The sequence below is a fragment of the Monodelphis domestica genome, chromosome 1 (genome assembly GCF_027887165.1).
Source record: "Monodelphis domestica isolate mMonDom1 chromosome 1, mMonDom1.pri, whole genome shotgun sequence".
Classification (NCBI taxonomy): Eukaryota; Metazoa; Chordata; class Mammalia; order Didelphimorphia; family Didelphidae; genus Monodelphis; species Monodelphis domestica.
In genome coordinates this window covers 63622695-63639165 of record NC_077227.1, presented here as the reverse complement: position 1 = coordinate 63639165, position 16471 = coordinate 63622695, and the positions used below count along the sequence as shown (strand labels likewise).

The window sequence follows — 16471 nt, the reverse complement described above, 5'->3', positions numbered from 1 at the left end:
CATAGCTGCGCTCTTTGTGGTGGCCCAAAACTGGAAAACGAGGGGATGCCCATCAATTGGGGAATGGCTGAACAAACTGTGGTATATGTTGGTGATGGAATACTATTGTGCTAAAAGGAATAATAAAGTGGAGGAGTTCCATGGAGACTGGAACAACCTCCAGGAAGTGATGCAGAGCGAGAGGAGCAGAACCAGGAGAACATTGTACACAGAGACTAATATACTGTGGTATAATCGAACGTAATGGACTTCTCCATTAGTGGCGGTGTAATGTCCCTGAACAATCTGCAGGGATCCAGGAGAAAAAAACACCATTCATAAGCAAAGGATAAACTATGGGAGTGGAAACACCGAGAAAAAGCAACTGCCTGAATACAGAGGTTGAGGGGACATGACAGAGGAGAGACTCTAAATGAACACTCTAATGCAAATACTATCAACAAAGCAATGGGTTCAAATCAAGAAAACATCTAATGCCCAGTGGACTTACGCGTCGGCTATGGGGGGTGGGGGGGGGAGGAAAAGAAAATGATCTATGTCTTTAACGAATAATGCTTGGAAATGATCAAATAAAATATATTTAAAAAAAAAAGAATACAGGGCTATCACCACACCACAAACTGGAACATAAGAAAGGATTAGCCACCTACTTGGTCAAATGCACCAGATGGTTAGCAAGTTGCTAATTTATTGTGTGGACCCCTCCAAGCAGTAACTCGGCTGTGTCTCTGTCTTGTTATTAGCTCTCTACCTATACTTAGGAATAGCCAGAACAATGAATTACTCTGAAAATTCTTGCTCTAAAGTTTAGTGGGGCAAAGAGTAAATAAAAGGGTAGGAGAAAAGGGGGTACAATTTTCAATGTCATTATCAGGAATTTTGGTACCTATGAGAAGCAACATAAAAGGTGATATACCCTCAAATAAACCATTCCAGGGAGTGGGGGAAAGAACTCAGTACTGGAGAGATACAGGGACACTGTCATTTAGAGGAAAAGTTCTGACCAGGGAAAATTAGGGTGGTAGAAGATCACTCAGTATACATTTTTTCTGCCCTTTAAATTTCAGCACCTTGAGCCACCATTTCAGTAGCCCCACCATAGTTACAGTTCTTAGCAATTTGTTTTTTTAATATAATTACAAGAGTTACTATTCTCATAAATGTGTTTATTTAGCCCCAGAGCACTGAGATAATGACCTAGATTCTTGACAATTCTGAGGGGAATAACTTTCTCCAGCTACCAAATCGAGTACATTTCACAGTCTAGGCAGGTTTCACACAATTAACAGGAGTGTAATTTTTTTATTTTTTATTTTTTATCCTGACAACATTTAGAAGTGAAATTTCATATGTGTGGCAGCTTAGCTGAAATCTCAATTTTCACAGTTGCTCGGGTCCATCTTCACCTAAATTATTGCTTGGCTGTAAAAGAGACAGAAAAAACCCAGTGTTTATTTTTATATCTGCATATTCTTTCAGGTTAGTTCTGCCAACCTAATGTGGTTTGCCTTCCCAAGGACTTCTGGTAAAGCCTGTTGTTTTCCCAAGATTTTCACATACTACCCATTATTATCTTGCCTTGCTCCAAACAAAGGCACTTTTAATTCTAAAGGAACAAAGATTGACTTTTTGTCCCCCTTTGGCTTCCTGTCATTTGACAGATGATTGTCACATCACAGTCAAAGTGAGGCAAGATTACAGCTTCCAAAAGGAATGAGCTGCCATTAATGGGAAACCTCTTAGAGCAGCCCAAATCAAAGGACTAGGGCTTAAATGAGACCTATGCTGTGAGAGCCAACTTAACCAACAGAGTGACTGGGATGCTTATTTTCACATGTACTGAAATGTCTGGATATTTATCTTGGGGTCCCAGTTTCCTCTTCTGGCAGCTAGGTGGGGCAGTGGATAGAGCACCAGGCCAGAAGTCAGGAAGACCTGACAGATCCAGTCTTGTACACTAACTAGCTGTGTGACCCTGGGCAAGTCACTTTATCCTGTGGCCCCAGTTTTCTCATCGTAAAATGATCAGGTGAAGAAAATGACAAATCACTCCAATATCTTTGCTAAGAAAAACCCAAATGGAAATGAATGATACTACAAGAAAAACTACATTGAATCCTATGATTCTATAAGCTCAAAAGGAAAAGTATATATATATATATATATATATATATATATATATATATATATATATATATAGAGAGAGAGAGAGAGAGAGAGAGAGAGAGAGAGAGAGAGAGAGAGAGAGAGAGAGAGAGAGAGAGAGATAATAGGGAAACAACACTAAAGGACTGATTTGAATTCAGACTGATTACAATCTAATCCCAGAAAAAGGCTTGTGATATACACCTCCCTATTCTTAGGAGAAAGGTGGAGGAACATGGGAATAGAACATTATATGTCCTGTTAGACTGTTACTTTTTCATTTTACTTCTATTTTTGATAATGGGAGAACAGTATGGAAAAAATGACTGAATTTTAAGACTTAAATTTTAATTTTATCAACAAGACCTTCTTTTGTTTTGAATCTATTTTATTATTATCCTTTCAATTTCCCACTTTATCCTTTCTCCACCCAATTCCAAGAACCATCTCTTCTTATGACAAATAATTTTTTTTTCAAATAGGAAGAAAATAAGTTCCTGTTGTCATAGTGATTCTCAGGTCTCTCATTGCCTGGAGTCTAGGAGTGCTGTGTTTCATCCCTCTTTCCAGGGTTTTCTGGAACCTTAGGGAATTGAGGTGATCTATGACACTGGTGGATCCCCCACCAACTGTGCTCTCTCCAAATTTAGAAATCCAAGCACTCCAATTCCATTTAATCACATAACAGTTACATTCCTTTTTACAAAAGAATATTGACTTCTGCAGAATATCCAGAACAAGCATACAAATATTTCTCCTCAAAATCTTAGGGCCATAATCCTACTGCATAAACCCTCATACAATTCTTTTTTTTTCTGAATGAAGTAGACATTAGTCCCTCCAAGTTCCAAGTCTAAAGAGGTCCCCTCATCCACCCCACAAACACACTTACACACACACACACTTACACACACACACATACACACACTCACACACACAAATAAAATACTTTGTTCCTAGGACTCTGGATCCTCATGGCTCCCTTATTGGACTGATTACAACCTAGAAAATAAGGATAAATGGGAACAAAATCAAAATCCCATTTCTTAGATGGGGGGGGGGTGCCTTTCAGATCTTTCCTCACTTACTGCATGGCATCCCTGATTTGAGTGAATAAGTTTTTCACCTCTTGACACAACAAGGGAAAAATAATAGCAATTGTACCAGTCAAGTACTTTTAAAGACCACAAGCAGTTCCAGCTGTATCATCAATGGAAAGGGACTTGCCAATTCATATGGTAGGGCAACACAGAATGTCCATGCCTGTGCTAGTCTTGTGTCTCCCAGAAGCAAGTCCCTGGCATTTCCCAAGTCAGTGCCTTTTTGTTAGGTGATCTGGGCATCTGCCAAACAACTGTTACACTATCTTTTATCAAGCTTGCCAAATTTCTGGGTATAAAACTTGAGTTGTTTTGATTTGAATTTTCTTATATTTGTGTTTGGCCGTTCTTTCATTGATGAATAATCTGGATTTTTTCATTTGGGAACTAACTGTTCATCTCCTTTGACCATTTATATACTGGAGAATAGTTTTTGGCCATATGTTTTTATTAGCTGTTTGTATATAAGAACATTTTCAGATCCCCCCCCCACCCTTGAAGAGCCTTGCTTTCTTATCATAGGATAAGATGTTGGTTCATGAAAAAGCTTTTCCGTTTCATTAACAAAATCGTCCATTTCATCTTTTGTCATTGGCTCTTTCCCTGGTTTTGGTTAAGAATTTACTCCAACTAAAACATCAGTTTGCAATTTTTCATAAGGATGAGTTTCTCCTTGAAGGCTAGCAACAGAGAACATGCATTTTCCAGAGGAAAATGGAGTATCTCTCTAAGCCATGGGTTTCACTTCCCCAGAAGTCTTCAAGCAAAAGCTGGATGTACACTTGTCAAAGATAGTATAGAAGAGATTCTTTATCAGAAATAATGAGGATTCAAAGGCTCTTTGAGTCCCTTTCTGCCATTTTATCCTAGGCAAATCACTTGCTTTCTCTGAGCCTCAATTTGTGAGCTTGTAAAATAAATATATTTGATGTTCCTCCTCAGAGGAGAGTTGGGAGCAAAGTGGCTTATGAACATGATAATACTATATAAACAAAAATTGCCATTTTGCAATGAGTAATTTATGCTCATGCTATATAGATAAAATATATTTGAATTTCATCATTGTGAATAGGTGGGACATTTCTATATATTCATGTAGATAGCATTACAGAATCAGAATCTTTCTTGAAATGAGCCTCAATTAACCATGGAAAAATATTCTAAAATAAATAAGTTAATTTGAAAAAGAAAAAAGAAAAGTCTCAAGAGACCATCTTACCCAACCATTACATAAATGAGAGAGCCTACTTTGCTTGCAAACTCTCAGATAGAAGAACTTCCAACTTCTAGAAGCAGTCTGTTCCTTGTTTTAGAAAAAGCTAATTGCTAAAGGGTTTTTTCTTTTACCTTTTAAAAAATATGCTTCTCTGTAACTTCACTTCTTACTCCTAAATTATTCCTTCTAGAATTAAGAGCAACTATCTAATCACTTTTCTAAACATAACAGCCCTTCAGATATTTGAAGGCAATTATCACACCTTGCCTATGTCTTCACTTCCTTGATCTCAATCCATATTCTACAAATTATCATATGTGATGAACTCAAGAACTTTACCATTGTGTTCCCCCTCCTCTAGATACTCTCCAGTTTATCAGTGTCTTGGTCTCTGCCATCCAGAACTGAACCCAGTATATCTAGCTGTAGTCTGACCAAAGAAAGTCTAGAGGTACTATCATCTCTTTTATCTTGAACAATCTAATTTTAATACAGCATAGCATGAGTCAATGATCAGCTGGCCATAGAGTCAAAAAGACCCAAATTCAAATTCAAGTTTGCTTTGGACACATACTGTCAATTAGTTTGGAAAAAATCATCTAACCTCTCAGTGTCCCAAGAAGCATCAAAGGCTAGTCATCTGAAGCTCTAAATTGCAAAGTAGTTGAGGATCTGCATTTCTGATGTTGTTTCCTTCCTGGGACTTTCTTGTACTATGGAAATCACTGGTCCAAACAAGAACACCAACAATGATCAGATAAGGATAATATAATATTCTATTTGTGGGCTATCGGGTCACATTATTAACTCATATTGAGCTTTAAATCCACTAAAACTTGTATCTGTTTCTTTTCAAAGAAACTATCTAGCTATGCCTATTCATGTTGGGCCTTAGAAGTTTATTTTTTAAAAATTACATTTAAACTAAATGTAAGAATTTACATTTCTCCATATTAATTTCATCTTATTGGAATTAGTTCATCTTTTTGGCTTATTGAGACCTTTTTTGGATTCTGAATCTACCATCCAAAGTGTTAGCTATCAATTTTAGTTTTGTATCATCTACATAAACATATTTGCTCATCTCCAGTTCTGCTGTATCTCTCCCATTCTCCAGTCTTTCAAAGGACACAGACAGTGCAGTGACTCAGGGTAGTTTGCCTAGTCATTTGAATTTAAAGATAGGTGCTCTCCTATCTCCCTCCTTTATTAAGTATCAATTCCCTACCAACTAGTCTTATTTCTTCCTTTGCAGTTCAAGGATTATTGTCTTTGGCAAAGAAAACAGAACTAAAATAAGAGTTGAGTAGTTCTTTCTTCTCTCAGTCATCTTTTTTCATCATTATACCCACCTCAAGCATTTGTCCTAACCCATCTTTGCTGCTCCACTTTTTCTCAATAGACTTAGAAAATTTTGTTGTTATTGTTGTTGTTGTTTGAGTGTCTTATCAATCTTAATTTCTGAGCTTTAGCATCTCTGATGCAATTCTTAGAGTTCCAGGTCATACTTTTGTATTCATCTTTTCCTACCTCTCCTTGCTGCCATATTCTGGCTTTGTTTGTGTTTTATTTTTTGTTTTGTTCATCTTTCCTTCATTACTAGAATTACTTTTCTCTATCATCTGAAACTTCCCATTTCTCCTGAAGTGAATCCTCTTAAAAATTTTTAGTCAAAGAGATTTGATGGGCTTAAAATAATGATGCATAAACTTTTCCATGGGAACAATGTATTTGTTTTGCTGGATAATGCATATTGTTATGAAGTGTTTTAATCTTCTTAAAAATTCTCAATGGAAATATACAGGAGAATTAATAAATACTTATAAAAATAAATATTTTAAAACAACAAAAAATGAATTTTAGGCTATGACTTCCTACCTGTCTTTTCTCAGAACCTTTTCAAATCAGTTCCCCAAATTCTGTTGCATGTGGGATTATGCTCAATTTTTCCTCTCTGTTTCTACCAAAAAAAATTAAGAAAGGTACATCAATTACTCACAAAGTTTCTAACATTTCCTCTTCAAAGTTAGTAATGATTCTCATAGTCATTTTTGGGACAAGAGTACACATTGTCCAAGCATCAAAGGTAATAGAGATTGAGTCAACTCTTTTCTTCTCCCTTCCTTTATAAAAATCTGATCCCAGAAATTTTTCATATTTAAAAGATCTAAGCAACTAATTTTCACTGAACTGAGTATAACTGAGAGATTAATTTATCATCTCAACTAAATTTCCACCTGGGACAGTGCCTTAACCAAAAAAAAAAGGATAATGGTAGAGACTTAAATGAGATACAAGATACATTGTGGGGTGAGAAGGAACAAAAGCTCTTTTTTGTGACTCCAAAATCTATTGCCACACACACTTGGCTTATGTAAGAGATCAACTCTAGTTATTCCTTCCTCAAAAGGAACTCTGAGTAAGTTGAAGACAATAGAACCCCAGTGGACAGATTGGGCTACTAAATAGGTAGAAGAGATCCTGGGGAATTCAAGGCACCAGATTTTAAGTAGTGGAGAAAGTCAGTGATGGGATTCTTCAACAGAAGTACTTGTACACAGATATCTATCAGGGTTAGCTGGGATAAAGAAGTTCTATCTGTAGCCTGCTTCGATTAACACAGAATTTCAAGGTCAACCTGCCAACACAGTATATTTTCCTACAGATTTCATACTGGAATACAGCATTGCCACTAGTAATAGCAACTTCCAACAGCAGTCCATCTTTTCCAAAGGCATCAAGTCTTTCTCCACAGTATCACACTTTGTACCTGAATTTCAAAGCAGGCAACAGTTTCTCCAGAGCAGGGGAATGGGGACTACTTCTTAAGAATATCCTGAATAATTCTCTTAAAATAATAATAATAAGATTAAAACATACATTAAAATATCCATAGAAGCTTTTCCAATGATTAAAAAGCATAAAAATATTGAGCTAACTCAATTAGCACAGGGAGAATCCCCTGGGTGAGCTGCTCTGAGCATTCTCTCTGGGATGTCATGTTTAAAGGGATGAACAGGACCCAGCCTGGAAACACAAGTTGCTTTGTGTTCAGGTGGCAAGTTGAATTATGGGCCTGAATTATGGGAGTCTGGTATTGATTCCCCCCAGTTTTGGGGGGGCTCCCATAGGTATATTCAGAAAATCTGTTTACTCCCTCCAGATCCACTGCTTACTTTCAGACACACAAACACAGAGAGAGAGAGAGAGAGAAAGAGAGAGAGAGAGAGAGAGAGAGAGAGAGAAGAGAGAGAGAGAGAGAGAGAGAGAGAGAGAGAGAGAGAGAGAGAGAGAGAGAGAGAGAGAGAATTGTTTCCCTCCTGCTGTTTGGCTATGCAGGGCTCTGAAATACAAATACTCATTAAAAGGCCAGAAAAGAACTTATTTCCTAGAGGGATTAGGAGGATTTAGATAGGCAGCATTGTTTGACATGGCCAAATTCAGTTGCCAGTCTTATGAAAACCAACATTCAAACATATATCTTATATTTGATGTTCATGATTCCTGAGGTTAAACATAGAGTTATTTATCATTTTAAGAGAAGAGATTAAAATACAGCCCTATTAACAAATGATACCAAGCACTTAAGGCCATGGGAATTTTCTTATTACATAAATGAGTGCATGAATGTATATTTTAATAACTCAATAGATCAGTAACTCCACTGATGATTTCTCAAATGATGCATGCTGCATCCCATCTCTGCCCTGCCATCCTGTGTGACTCTAGTCCAAGTCTTCTCATAAATCCTCTGCAATCTATCTTGTGAATATGTTTGAAGTGCATTTCTAGTACTCTTGTTACTTACTGCATGGATACCTATATAATATGCTTCCTCCTCAAATTGAAATGAGAGCTCCTTGAGAGCAGACACTGTCTTGCTTCTTCTATTTGTATCCCCAGCACTTAATTCAATAAATACTTCCTCATTCATTTCATGACTCATAGTCATATTAATTATTCCTAAGAGAATACTGATATAAATATGGACCTAAGGGACCAATAAGTTGTTGGACTAAATACTTTCTTTCCACCAACTCAATTATATATCAGAAGTCAGCTAAAGCCAAAGGACAAAAAAGAACCAATAAAGTAAATACTTATATATTAACACCAGACATTATAATCACTAAATCACTCATTTAGCAATCCTTCCAAACCAGCTTTCATTATCCTTAGAGGGACAAATAAACTATTACAAGTTCTTTTTGGCTATGGTTCATATTCATATCCCTCTGTGATATAGAGACTGTGATGGAGCCCTTCATCTACTGCCTTCCTCTCCCTCCAGAACAAGAAGCAAACACTGAGTCTACCTACTCAAAGGAAACAAGGTTGGGGGAGGAAAGGGAGAACTATCTTCTTCCTGGGCATGCCAGACTTCTCTCTATGGGTAGAGACCTACAAAGAAGAGATCTTGTCCAGAACACTATCTGACTATCCTCCAATATGAAAAAATGGCACAGGATGATTAAACTTAGACACTGAATAAAAGAAAGGGATACTATATAGTAATTGGTATAAGCTACTAACATGCATGGATGGTCTGAGTCTGAATAAAGGAGATTAAAACCTTGGGGTCAATCTTAACTCCCTAGACATTAATCAGGGAGAGGGACCAAAGTTAGTGAAATCTAAATGGTAGTGATAAGAATTTTAAGGAGAAAAGGACTAAGACAATAAAGGCCTAAAAGAAAAAAAATTAAATAAAAACCAAGCACACAAAAGTAATTCAACAGAAAAAAAATCATAAAACTAGAAGGATGAGTACTAAATCTTCAAAAAAATGCAACACTCTGAACACACATTGTAATAGAAAGGAAAATGAACCTGTGCCTGATGAAAAAATGAATCTTGTGGAATCTAAAGAGAACAAGAAGAAATATGAAATGATTCAAAAAAGAAATTAAATCCATTAGTGAAGAATGGGGAATTATATGTATATATGTATGGGTACATATATATACATACACATATGGATATGTAAATATATTTACAATCATATGCATACATAATCAGAATTCATAGTGCTCAAAACATAGGTAAAAACATAATTATTACATTTTAAAAATCAAATCCATGATGGTTAATTTATTCAAAGAGTAAAAGAGATAATAAAAGATGTGAAATGAAGAAATACTAAAGTGTAGTAAAACTTGACAGACCAGACACAAAAGTAACAACATTAAAAGAACATTATCTCTATATAAACTAAACTACTGACCTCAAAGACAAGTTTCCTAGGGGGAAATGACAAATAAAAAACTGAAATACCATAATTCAGGGTATAATACAAAAAACTGCCCAGAACTTATGAATACAGAAAACAAAATACTTTTTGAAAAATCTACAGATTGTCTCTGGGGGAAAAAACCATACCTATACTTTGAACTCCAAGACACATAGTGGTTAATTTTGACAATTTCAGTAACAAATATCAAATTTCACAAATAGCCCAGAGGAAGACCCTCAAACATAATGAAAAATACATTCTTATAATACTAAATTATTCTATGTCTACTACAAACTACATAAAGGAGAGTGAAATAATATAATCTCAAAAGCAAAGGAGCTCAAGTAACAAAAGGACATACTCTGAAAATATGAGTTGAGCCTTGAAAGATAAGAAAGGATCAATCAGGCATAAGTGGAGGGACAGCATCCCAGGGTGACAGAAAGAGCATGAACACAGGCACAAAATAGGGGAATGTGCTTTCCTTTTATGTCCTTAATGAAAATAGAGAATGGTTGATCACCATCTTTTACATAATAATCCTTCATTTGTCTTAAATATTTTATTAAATTACTCTATTAACTTCTATTCTCCAGGAAATATAATTCTAGTTGCTTTCTCTCCTCCTAGATCCAATTTCTCAAAATTTTTATTATCTTTGAAACTCTCTTCTAGACTACCCTTTACAAGTTTCCCATGTCCCTTTCCCCTGCGAAATCAGAATTTTCCCAATGTAACATTTAGAATAACCATATTTACTATTCCTCTATCGAGATCCTCTAAACTTTGTTGCTACTTATCCTAAGATAAATTAATCAACTAATTGACTGATCTATATGTCTAAAAGACCTATCTTATCTGCCTACTCATCCTATGTGACTCTACTCCAAGCCTACACAAAAAATCTTCAAAATCTGTTGTGAATATGCCCCTCTGGAATGTTTTGACTCCCTTTCTTTGTCTTTCATCATATCCTGAAAGTAATTGAACATAAAGACTTCTTATTTTAGAGAAGAAGAAATTGAGGCACTCAGCAGAAAAATTACATATTTGAAGCCTTCAGAGGACCTCAAGTTACTATTTAGTTCAGTACATATTAGTGAGTTAGAAGAGGAGTATAAATTTCACACTGTCTATAAAATCCTTACTGTTCATTTATACCTTTGTGCAGAGGATGCTGACTAAGTCTATTATGGGCTTTAATGGTAGTAAATTAATTGGGTTGTCAGTAGCAGAAGGAAGAAGGCCCCTGGGGACTGTTGTCAGCTTCTCAACATGGAGACTCCCAGGAATTCCAAGGATAAGGAAAGAATGAATTTTTTAAATGCACGAAACACAAATATAAAGACTATGCTTCCGGAAAGATGCCAGGTTTTCTTCTAAAAACTTACTGGACTTTTGCTATTTTTTTCTTTATAAATTTCCTAAAGACTCTAAAAATTTGTTTTTTTTTAATTAACCAATGAGGGGGCAGCCAGAAAACTCAGTATTGAGAGTCGGGCCCAGAAATATGGGAATCCTAGGTTCCATTCTGGCCTCAAACACTTCCAATTGTTTGATCCTGGGTAAGTCAATTGACCTCCATTCCTAGCCTCTTCCTCTCTTGGATCCTTTATACTATATTGATTCTAAGATGGAAGGTACCATTTTTTAAATTAACCAATGAGATATGATTAGTATGAAAAAAGGAAGACCCTACTGCTTGATATCTCAGGTCCATGACAGAATAGCATTTTTTTCACTTTGAAATTGAATGATTTTTAAAATTAGCCCAGAAAATCAAATATCTGTTAGTCTACAACCAAATTTTGAAACCCAAATTCATGCTATTATGAGATGAACCAAATGCAATTTTCTGTTCTAATGTTTACTTTAATTTACTTGGCTTTTCTCCATTTAATACCTCCAAAGAATAACTTCAGGTCACCTCACAGACACGAAATCTCAATTTTAAAGCAACCTTGATTGAAACAGAAGCTGAACAAAGATGTTACTACAAAGCCAATGAGCTGTCTTAAAATGTCACTCGGCCTGAGTAAGCCCATTGGGAAAGACAGGTTTGCAGTGTCAACCTTTAAGGTCAAACAACTGAGACATAGTCAAAGCAAAGCAAAGACACTCATAGGTGGGCCTTTGTTCCTACCCCCACTCCCACAAACTTCCTGTAGACAGAATTGTTGAACAGTCATTAGATAACTTCCCTTCAGCCTTACATATATGTACAACAAGGGCAGAGTTCTGAACCAAGTAAAATGTACCAGAAGTGACTTCTACCACCTTATGAAGTCACCTTTTTCAATTATTAAAGAAAACATACTTTTGGAAGTAGTAGCTAACCCTTACCCATCTTTTAATAATATACTCTGTAGAGCAGTTATTTGTGTACTTCTCTTATATCCTCCATTAAATTTCAAGTTCCTTGGGGGATAGGACCCATTTCTTGATCTTATGTCGCCTAATGGTCCAATAGAGTGCTACATTTGAAGTCAGAAAGATCTCAGTTTAGAAATTTCCTCTGGTACTTATTAATTCTTTAAGCCTTAGTTTCCTCATCTGTAAAATGGAGAAATAATACCTGTAATACTCATTTAATGAAGATATTATGAGGGTCAAATGTGATGATGATCATAAAACCCTTTACACAGCTTAAGAATCCACTAAAATGACAGTTATTATTACTCATCTTTGGGTCTTGAACATAGTAAGCAGCCAATAAGTGCATGTGTAAATTATTCAGAATTTTTGGGCAACTATCAAAGCACATTGATTTAAAAAAGCAATGGCCTGAAAGATCCAATTTAAGATGCTAGAAGGAATTGAAATAGTTTGTATTTTGCTTGGATTATCTACTATTACCATTTGAAAATGGAGATTGTGGTGTTCTATAAATTCAGAACATTTTGAACAAAATAACACTGTTTGCAAATGATTCGAGAGAAAATAGAAAAATGTCCAATTCTCATAGTCTGCTTTTGTTTTCTACATCTCATTTTGCCTCACTCTATGCTGAGTTCAGACAGTATCATATATCAGGCTAATACAAAACATCAGCCTAAAGCTCAGTTGACTTTTCTTTAAGTTGGTTGGTCCTCATCATCCCTGGACCTGGAAGGTACTCAATTTAATTTAAAGACATTCTCTTCAAGCTCCATCAGTTCTATTTAACAAAGGTCTTGTTTGTCAACAATGGCCAAAAAGGGGTGGTGAGATTAGTATAAACTCCTAAGATTTTAAATCATTGGTGTGAATAATCAGTTGGCAAATAATGGAGAAAGGACTCTATTAGGATCCCTGGACCAGTTAAGTTCCTTTGATCAGAGTTCTTTATTTAAAGTCAGTTTCACCTCTGCTCTGATTTGAAGTTTTTCAGAACTGACATTTTGGAATGCTTATTGTGTGTGTGCACACTTGTTTCAAGTACTAATCATCTAGAAAATTCCCTTAGTTCTATGCAATGAGTGATTATTGTTGATTCAATGGAAACTTCTATCATCAAAAAAAAAAACATCCAATAAGTACAGAAATTGTTTTGCCAGCAAAAACCAGGGAGGAAAAAATTTTCATACTCTTTGATTCTTTCTTCTCCACCCTCCAAGGAAGGCTCACAATGAAAAGATTTGGGTAGGCAATTGTTATCAGGGGTCCCTTGCCTGGGAAAAAATGGGAAATTGGAGTCATTAAAATAATGCATACTCACTCAGGGCACCCTCTAATCAAAAAGGCTACCTCTGGAAAAATCCCAATTCTAGCTTTGTCTCTCTTTATGGCATCCTGCATCACTACTGCAAGGCTGAAGTGACTAAATGGAGCTTTGTATCCACCAGTGAATCACAAAAATGGAAAACATGTAACAGAAGGCATGCTTCCAAGTTAGAAGGGGGTGTTCAAAAAAGACATTCATTGCATGCTCCCTTTATTCTGTTCCCTAACTCCTACTGTCTTATAATCAATTTAAGCTTTCCTTTCTCTTGTAAGCTATCAGCAGGAGCGAACTGGCAGGAGATTTCTGTGCCAAATAAACTTTATGGTTACTCATCATCTGACTTCTTCTTTGGTCCTACACATACACACACTTAAAGCCCGAGGGTCCTTATGATATTAGACAAATGAGGGAGAAAAGAGGGAACTGAGGTGGGATCCCCACAGGGAACAGAATACCAGTTCCATCCTGAGCAAGGAAAATAGCTTTCAGCTGTAACTCAGATCTATACTACTAAGAACAAGACATCATATTGTGTGATCACAAAGCCAAAAGGAGTGGTGAGGTGGGGGGTTGGGGGGAGGGCAGTAAGTTGCTTTCTTCTCTCCCTGGCTATGTATATGAATTTAATTCTGTCAAGTTCACTCTGACTTCACTGGGAACCAAATAATCCTGTGAAAATGATAATATTTCACAGAAATTGGGATTCATATGCACCTTCTTCATTCCTCGCCACCTTCCCAAAGATAATTTTTTTCAAAACCACTGAATGCCAGTTTTGGAAATAACTTTAGAAGTCATTTGATCTAACTGTGTGACCCTGGGCAAGTCACTTAACCTCCATCACCTAGTGTAGGAATTTGACAAAGTGAGGAGAAGCTTAATAAAAACTTTCTTTAATTTAGAAAGAAGTGCAGATGGAAGTTAGAAAAGAGAAAAGGAGAGATTATTAATCTTATACCCTATAAATCTACCTAAACTAAGACTCACTAATAAATAATTCCTAATAACTACTTAAAATTTTCTAATACTAACTCTGACTTCTCAGGACAGGTTCTTCTGCCTGGCACACCAGGCCTAATCTACTCTATCTGTAAAATATTACTAACTAACTGACTCCCTAAAACAATAGACAGTCAACTGCCAGCAGCCTGAGAGCCAGACCTCCTGTTCTCTAGAGATCCTAGAGGCAAAAGGGTCTTTCCCTCAGTGGCTGCTTCCCTTATCTCCTCTCTCACCAACTGCCATTTTACCACCTGCCAGAAAGCCATTCCTTCTTCCTCTCCACAGTGTCCTTGTCTCCTTGGATGGCATCTTCAACTCTGGCTCACTGTTCACTGAACCTGTCAGTTCTCTAATCCACTGAAAAACCCTGCTCTCTCGCCTCTTACACTAGACAGAGGGAGAGATTAAGAGAATCCCTTTAATGCTAACCCTTGCCACTCTTCTGCTTTGGAACCAATACGCAGTATTGATTCTAAGATGGAAGGTAAAGGTTTAAAAAAAAGTCATTTGCTCCATCTTTCTACCCCTTGAAAGACTTTCTAAATGATTTGGTAACATCAAGAAGCATTCATAGAAAACAGATCAATGGTTCTTTGCTTAGGAATATCACTCAAATCGCTTAGCTTGGATCTGCAACTTGTTACCTCCACCCACTTGCTAAACTCACCATGCATGATTTACTACAGCCAAACTAGACTACTCCTCATCCTTCCTCATTTTCTCAACTACAAGCCTTCATTCTTTTTAAACCCTTATCTTCCATCTGAGAATCAATATTAAGTATTAGTTCCAATTAAGAATTGGTTCCAAGGCAGAAGAGTCATAAGGACACTAAGCAATTGGGGTTAAATGACTTGTCCAGGGTCACATATCTAGGAAGTAACTGAGACCAGTTTGAACCAAGGACTTCCCATCTTTAGGCCTGATTTTCTATCCATTGAGCCACGTAGATGACCCTCCATGCCTTCTTCATATTGTTCCCTATAACTAGAATGTTCTATACTCCTATATTCACTGTTTAAAATACTGTTCATCCTTCAAAACCCAGCTTTAGCCCCACCAGGAAACTTTCTTAGGCTTCAATAAGCATTTATTTCTTAGGATCATAGAAGAATTACTTTAGAGTTTTAAAGGATCCAACTCCATCATTTTCCAGTGAGAAAACCGATCCAAAATCCAGAATGCTTTTGACTGTTTTCCACTGTCACCAAACCCTCTTACTATTTCTAATTTGCATTATAAATAAGGGGAAGAACCAGGTCTAATTTAAATTTTATATCTCCACTACTGTCTAACATAAGATCTACACATACTAGGTGCTTATTAAATGCTTTTTAATTCAAACTTGGTTATTTATTAATGCATTTTCTTTACTTCTGTTACACAATCAGATCCATGAAAGCAGTGTTGTTGTGTTGTTCAGTTATGTCTGACTCTGTGACCCCATTTGAGGATTTCTTGGTAAAGATAATAGAATGGTATGCCATTTCCTTCTCTAACTCATTTGACAGATAAGAAAACTGAGGCAATATGGTTAAGTGACTTGCTCAGGGTCACACAGCTAATAAATGTCTGAAGTCATCTTTGAACACAGGATGATAAGTCTTTCTGATTCCAGGCCCAACGTTCTATCCACTGTGCTACCTAGTACTTTCAAATGATTTCTTTATTTATCTCTAGCACCTAGGACAGTGCTCTGCTTATACTCAATATTTCAATGGATCCACAATTTTATGTGGAGGGCAGGGAGCCCTTTAATCAGAGTAGATAACAAATCATTCATGTCTTCTCATCCCATGTGAGTCTTATCTATGTTCTTTCATAAATCCACAATGGATCTTGCCAATGAGCATGAAAGTCTCTTTACATTTCTCAGATTCTCAGCACTGAAGCTGTTAACCTGTTGTCATCTATCATTCTTACTTCTTGGCTACAACTAGGTGGTACATTGGGCATAGAGTATGACTTGAAGTAAAAAAAAAATATTGAGTTCAAAACTGACCTCAGACACTTATTAGCTGTGTATGACCCTGGATAAATCACTCATAACTTCCATTGACATCAATTCTAGG

The 16471-nt window shown here is 36.4% G+C and overlaps 1 protein-coding gene and 1 long non-coding RNA gene across 2 annotated transcripts in view; one reads left to right on the top strand and one right to left on the bottom strand.

Moving 5' to 3' along the window:
- The window catches only part of RASGEF1A (RasGEF domain family member 1A), a 333690-nt gene that overhangs the window by 145506 nt on the left and 171713 nt on the right, over positions 1–16471 (top strand). The window lies entirely within an intron of this gene.
- On the bottom strand, positions 1283–6692 carry LOC103093987 (uncharacterized). The gene is made up of 2 exons (XR_460184.3): positions 6340–6692; positions 1283–1422 (listed from the first exon to the last, which is right to left on the bottom strand). It is a non-coding gene; the product is annotated as an uncharacterized LOC103093987 (long non-coding RNA).